We start from the raw sequence: 8,148 nt of genomic DNA, 5'->3' as shown, positions 1-8,148 counted from the left end.
ATGAAAAACACATTTTTCGTGAAAAAATATTGACAATCAAATGCATTCCAATTGGAATTCAAAAAATCTATAGTTTAAATTAAGATAATTTCACATAAAAATATATATCATTAATATATAATAGATTCTCTTGTATCCCATCTCTCTCTCACAATAAATATTTCGAACTCACTCAAACATCACTTACGCTTCACACTTTTTTCTTTTCTCCGTCTTACCTCACTATTTTCTCACTCCACTAATTATCATTTAATAATTATTTTACTCACCTCCCTCTTTCTCTCTCTTACACCTCTCACTTTCTCTTTCTCTCTCTTATACCCAACACTTTTTCTCTTTCTACAATAACGATTTAAAAAAAAAAAAAAAAAATAATAATAATAATAATAATACTAAAATGCTAGGTAATCTTATTTTGTGACATCTTAAAATTGTATCACCTATAATTAAATTTAACGAGTCATAGAGTCACAAAGGATCACAATTAGAGGTGGACAAAATGTTTATACCAGACTAAATCGAACCAAACCAAGCGGTTCGGTTCGGTTTTATCAAAAAAATTAATGATTTCGGTTCTTTGAATCGAGAACCATTTGGTTTTGGTTCTGGTTCAGTTCTAGTTAAAAAATCAGAACAAAACTTAATATTTAGGGGGTGTTTAGTTGTCATTTTTATGTAAAAATACATTTTAGAATAGTAAATTGATGTGAAATGTGTGATTGAAAAATAAGGAATTTTTTTTTATTTACATGTAATATTATTTTAATAAAGAATGTATAGTTGAAAAGAAGACGGAGAAAAATACATTTTGAAAAAAATGATTACCAAACGGGGCCTTAATTTTATAAATAATAATTATTGGAGACCTTAATTTTATATTCATTAGAAATAACTCATTGATTGAATACAGTTTATTAATCAATTTTGGGTCATTAGAGATAAATAACCCATTAGTTGTCTATATCCTAATTTTGTATTCAATTGAATTATTTCTTCTTCTCTCATTTTAATATACACAACGTTGCAGTAGACTGGTACCGTATTTCATCAAGTCAGTGGGGTGTTATTTAGGATCGGAAAATGAAATTGACCAATTACTTAAAAAGTATCTAAACTTTCCTTTTTTTTTTTTTACCTTGATTGTTTGATGAGTGATTTGTGTTCTTCACAAACATTCATGAAATATTAAATGGTTAATGTTAGAAGTGGACTGTAAAAATTTTGATAATTCATTCTTTATTGTAGGGGTGTGCCTTCAAAATTACTGCAATTAATTCAGTGAATCATTACTATTACTTATTAAACAATTTTTTGTATGAAAAAAAAACTGATTTGTGTATTCAAATTATGAATATATTTTGTTTATTAGTTCTGACTTTTTTTATCTTGATGATTGAAAATTGAACTTCCTAAATGTTGGTATTTATTTTCTTATTTAGGCATACATTATTAATTTATATGGTGCAAATCTAAAAACTTAAGAATTGAAATTAGAATCGAACCGAACCAAACCAAATCAGAACCGTACGATTCGGTTCAGTTTGGTTTCATATCTTTAAAAAAATCATTTGATTCTATTATCAAAAAAATCATTGGTTCATAGTTCGATTCGATTCTCTTAGAACCAAAATCATATGGAACCATGTCCACCCCTAATCACAATTACACATCTTTATAGGTCACAAATATTAATCGATCACAAGTTAAAATTAATTTATTAGAATTAATTTATTAGTCACAAGGACCCAAATAACAAATTATAGGTCACAAAATGCATATTTTTTAGGTCACATATTATTTGTTAACTACAAATTTCTGAGTTTATTATAACCACTACCCAGTAATTGGCCACAAATTATCCAATAATCTGTCATACTCACTTTTTATTCTATATGCTCCACGTTATCATACTTCCATCACTATCAACGGCACCAAAAAATACTAGAACTTGCTGCCATGTCCCATCTTACCACCACCACAAATCACCATCAGCACACTACCATCGCCACATGTACAGATCAATTATAACGTACAATCATCACCTGTAATGCACCACCATTACGACCACCTGCACCACAACCTCCTCCAATCCACCAACTCGCCACCATAACTTTGTTTTTGAAAATGTAGAGAGAGATAAGTTGTATATAATTGTATGTGTATGGGGGGGGGGGGGGGAGAGAGAGAGAGAGAGAGAGAGAGAGAGAGAGAGAGAGAGAGAGAGAAATTAAATAGTTAGAGGATTTATTTTTCATTATGTAGGAAGAGAGTGTTTTTAGGGATAAAATATTTATGTGGTGGGTTATCGAAATCCATGTGTGGGTATGGTTTGACCAGGGGTATATAAGTTTTTAAATTATAAAAATAATTATAATCTGATTTTTGAAAAAAAAATAAATAAATAACCATGACCTAATTTTTGAAGTTGAAAGTTGAAATGCAAGATTCAAGGTAATTTTTCCCATAATAAAATATTAAATTAGTCCAAATCACCCAATATCCATGAATCATATATAGCAATTTGTAGGACCCAATATCCATGAATCATATATAGCAATTTGTAGGAGTTTGACATTTAGAAAAATAAAATTTTTGTAGAGTTGCAAACTATCTACATTAAGCTTGAGCCTCCTTTTTTCTTCGATCTTTCTCTGGTTTTATCGGCAAGTGATACTAGCAATGCACAATTTTGAATAGTTGATTGTTGTGATGATGACGAGGAGGTTGGTAATATTATCTCACCATATACAAGATCTAATAGAATTTCTCGAATTGAAATAATAGAGTTGAATGAAGATAAATTTGTATCAAAGGATATGGAAGATGACTTGGACGGCGAAGAAAAGATTGAAATAGAATTCGATAAAGAGCTACACAAGATTTATGATTTTTAAGTCAATGTTTTGTGTCTAATCTAATCGTATGAATTGATTGCCAAGTGATTTTATTATTTATGATTTTAAACAATATATTTTTGTGGAAAATCTAAAGAATATGTATAAAGCTTGAAGAATTGTAGTATTTATGATTTTAAGCAATATGTATTTTTCTTTTGAAAATTGAAAGAATATATTTTTTAATTTATTTATTGTAAATATCAATCAAAAAGCATTGTCATGCATTACACATTTTTAGAACATTAATTTATAGAGTCTCTTGTAGATACTCAAAAATTTAGTTTTTAATCTAAGTTAATATCAACAATTAATTTTAACCACAAATTTCATACGATTCACAATTTTTCAATTACATATTTCATCAATTTTTATCAAAATCCGTTAAAAAGTTAATATTAATCTCCACAAAATAGGAGCTAAACAAAATGAAAATTTGCGCCTTTGTCTCCATCATTTTTAATCTGTTGTTAATTTGCTATCAATATTTAAGGTAATTTTTTTTTCGCATTTTATTCAATTGGTTTTATATTCTCTTCATGCATGCTTGCGTGAGCTTGATAATCTTGTTAGTTATGATGATATTATTGGACTAGTTTAAACTGCAAAACTTTGGATCGGGTGTTAATTAGACTAACTGATACTTGTTGATGCAACACTTGACATTATCTAGGGCTGGGCAAATCTTCCGAATCGAACCGACCGAACCGAACCCGAATCCGACGGTTCTTGTCAAATTAAATACCTGAACGGGTATCTAAATTGAGAATCGACAGGTACGGTTCGGTTCTCAATTCTAGACCAAGAACCGAAAAACCGAATAAGAACCGAATATTTCTAATTTTTTCTTATATTAAGTAAATCAAATTATTTTAATTTTAATTTTTTCTAAACAAATTAACAAATTAACGATTTCTAAATCCAAATTTTTGGCCGAATAATTTGTTTCATTTCTAATTTTTTAATTTTTGGCCCAATTACCCATTTTATTGTTTCATTTCTTAGCCAAACAAGATCAAATCCACTAAATAACCCTAAACACCAAAACTAAAGTGCATAACGTTGTCTCGACTCTCGCACTCACTCTCACAGCCTCGCTAATATTCCAAAATCTATACAATCATCGGCCGACACTGTGACCTCCGATCGAAGCTGTGACTTTCGCCAACTGAAACTTTGATCGTAGCGATCATTTGAATAAGGTAGTTTACTAGTCTTTGACATTCCAAAACCATTGAATGTATCATTAGTTGTATTTATATAATATTGTTATAAATGTTAAAAAATTTAATTATAGTACAGAACCGAACCGAACCGAACCCAACCCAACCCGAACGGTTCCATAATTATATTTGGACCCGACGGTTCCATTTACTAGATACCCGAAAAGTTCGGTTCGGTTCGGTTCTCTTTAGAACCGAACCAAACCGACCCGCGCCCACCCCTAACATTATCTATGCACGCTATTCATACTTGACATATTAAGAGAATGACTGGATTTGGAGCATAACATGGGAAAAGAATGATAACCCTCTATTAAATTAACCCATAAATTACATTAAGACAGTTTGGTGATAGTGGAGCTATTATAGGAAAGCATTGAGATGAGCGAGGGCTCCTTGCATGAAATTTATTGCGTGGATTGTCTAGATTAGTGGGATGAAGAATGGGTAAAAATCTTAAATTGGGGGTTGGTTTTGGAAACTAAATGTCTAGAAAAATAACAAAGGGCACAAAATTAATATGTGAGAATAAAACACTTCTTTTCATGCCTTTATGACTCAAGCAAGTAAGCCTGTAAGGATATTTCAAAATCTGGTGCCCTAAAACCAATTGGCCTGGGAGCCACCGATCCAAAACTCGATACATGAGTCATATAGAAAGTAAGAGAGAAAGAAGTTAATAAAAAAGTCATCTGATCGAGCCTTTATAACTCGAGTGAATAAGTCTGCAAGGGTTTAAAATCTGGTGCCCTAAAGCCAACTGGTTTGAGAATCACCGGTCTAAAGCTCGTTACATGGGTTATATAGAAAGTAAATGAGAAGATGATAATCAATCAGAAATTAAAGAAAGGTGAAAAAAAATATAAGAGAGACAATAACATGATGAAAAGCCCTTAGACATTTGGTTGAAGAGACTATACCTCTGAGACGAGGCAAGTAACCTAGTTTAATCTTGAGTGTCAAAGCAATCAAACTGAGGAGAGCCATCACTTTTTGAAATGTAAACTTGTGATAGTAAGCCTAAATACAAACTACGAGAGGGTGAGGACTACAACTATGTAAATTCCTAATTTTAAGACACAACCTCGGGATAATTGAGTGAAAAGAATAAGTTTGGGGGGTTGTGCATCTCTCGAGCGAGTAAGGATATATTTGACCACTTGGGGTCGGGACTCAAATTCATCATGAACCTGATATGTTAGCATGAATTCACACACGCACGTCAATTTACATTTACCAGGTAAACGTTGATGTCATGTTTGCACAAATAAATTTTATAAAGTCAAATACTTAGTCCAATCTTGAGCCACAATAGGGTATTAAGCCATGTTTGTTCAGAATTAAGTTACTATCTTGTTTGAGGACAAACAATAGTTTAAGTTTTGGGGGCTTGATAAGTGTGTTTTTATACACTTATTTAGGTCACAAACATGACTGAATAACGAGCAAAATAATTGAATTGTGACTTAATCTCATTACATTTGTGAATTGTAGGGAAAACGATGAACATGGTGAAATTCAGGAGAAAAGACGCGAAAAAGGACTAAAATGACGCAAAGTGAAAGTTCAGGGACCAAGGTACAATTATTCAAAAGTTGACCCGATGAACAAATCGAGAAATTTATTAAGCCAATTGTCAATTGATAATATCTTGGGATGATGGAATAAAAAGAATGAAGAAAAGATGCCAACAAGTGAATGATTCAAGTGGGAGAACCAAAATGGACATCTTCCATAGTTGGTAGCACTATGCGGTCGCATAGTGCTACCCTCTATGCGATCGCATAGAGGCATACCGAAGACAAAAAGGCAAAAAAAATTTACTCTATGCGATCTATATGGTCGCATAGAGCAATATTAGGGCAAAAATGCAGTTTTCTTTTTCCGTCGAAACTCTTATGGAAACAATATTTTTAGGGTCCTATATAAACAAAAACTCGACCAGAATGCAAGGGACGCCGTTTTTATAAGTTTTTGAGAGATTTTGAAGGAGGAACGAAGAGAGAACAAGAGGAGAACATCGCGCCAAGTGAAGATTAGATTGAGGATTGATTTGGGTGATGACGTTTCTTCAAATATTTTTGTGTTTTCTTCTGAACCACTCGATCTGTAGACCACATGGCTGAAGTTGTAGCCATTCTCTCAAACTGCTCCGTCAATTGTTCTTGTGGAGATAGACCCGTCAGATGATGAGTCCATCATGCTCTTGAATGATGGAAGTAGTCCGGTGTAGAAAAATCGGATCTGTGTTTTCTTGTCGAAGCCATGTTGAGGACACTTCCTTAACATATTTTTGAAACGATTTCATGCCTCTTCAAATTATTCGGACTCACATTGGTTGAATATAGAGATTTCATGCCGCATTTTGGCTACCTTAGCTGGCGAGAAGAACTTGGCGCAGAATTTGTGGGCTAACTCGTTCCAAGTAGTGATGCTTGCGAAGGGAAGTGAATCCAGCCATTCAAGTGCTTCATCCCGCAAAGTGTGTGGAAACAAATACAGTCTTATAGTATCGTCCGAGATACCCTAGTACCTAAAGTGTTGACACATATCCAGAAATCGGGATATGTGTGTATGCGGATTTTCACTAGTCATCATGTGGTATTGATGCCCATTCTGAAATAGTTGAATTACATTTGTTTTCAGCTGGAAATTTGGTTGCCCAAATGGAGGATACACAATGCTAGATTGACTTTAGACCACCAATGGAGCCATGAAGTCCCCAAGTACTATATTCCCGTCATCTTCAACTGCCATGCCTTCGTTGAGTGGAATTATCGGTCGATTTTGCTCGTTAGCCATTTGTTGTGCCGCTCTTACTTCTCTTTGTCTGTGACGAAATGTGGGTTCGATCTCTGGATCTACGGGAACCAAGTCTTGATCAGGTGTTCCTTGCATACAAACCCTAAGATAGCAGAATTAACACAAAATTAAATTAAAGTAGATAATAGACTAAACCTAGTAGGCTAACGACTACTAATCTAGATAAGTTCGAATTAGTGTCACTAAAGATAAAATTAAAACTAAATTTCAATCCTCGACAACGGCGCAAAAAACTTGGTCACGAAATTATTTCTTTCGATTTAAAATTCACCGCAAGTGTACGATTCGTTAACAAGTAGTAAAATGGACTGTGAGTTCAAGTATCGATCCCACAAGAATTGAATTAGTTCAAATCAACCTATTATGACCTTAACCGAAACACGAAAGTAAAATTGATGTTTTGTACTTTACTAAAAGGATGTAAACTATGATGTAATTATAAATAAAAAATTATATTAAATGCAAAATAACTTGGATGCAATTCAACTCGAATTTATGAATTAATGAGTTTACTAACACACTAAGATCACGAATCCCCAAGCAATACCTGTTCAATTTTCAATCATGCAAATTTAACACGCAATTTCACAAAAGATAAATCAATATTCGTATTTTAATTTAGCAATCTCTCTCGAGTAATGTCAAAATTATCCCAATATATGATGCAGGAGGATCCGAGTCAAGTGATGCTGATTTGTCAGATTGCACGATGATGGCGCTGAGATACCATGAGATGGCGGATCGGCGCAAAGATGGAAAGTAAATCACCATTATTTCCTTAATTGGGAGATTTTGACGCGTTTTTGGTAATTTGGCCATAACTTTGGCTACGGTTATCGGAATCGCTATTATGACCCCAATTCGGAAAGCTCTCTTCGGCGCGCACGTCGTGGCCACCAGCTTTGCTCGGTGGACGTCAATTTCAAGCCCAAAATCCACTGTTTTCCTTTCCAAAATTTAATTTTAAGTTATTTTTTACTATTTATGGTAATATTTAGTTTCATTTTTTCTATATGTTAGAGAACTCGAATTAAGCCAAATTTTTGGCAACTTACTTCTTTACTTAATATTTTATTTTGGTATAATTTCGGGATTTTGCCATTTTTGGTAATTCTCCAATAATTTCGTATTTCGCAACTATTTAACCTGGCTTGTGGGTTCGTTTTCAGTATTCTGCATTATTAATAATATTGAGTTGAATTCAGAGT

The sequence above is a fragment of the Olea europaea genome, chromosome 10 (genome assembly GCF_002742605.1).
Source record: "Olea europaea var. sylvestris chromosome 10, O_europaea_v1, whole genome shotgun sequence".
NCBI lineage: Eukaryota > Viridiplantae > Streptophyta > Magnoliopsida > Lamiales > Oleaceae > Olea > Olea europaea.
This window is presented reverse-complemented; position numbering follows the sequence as displayed.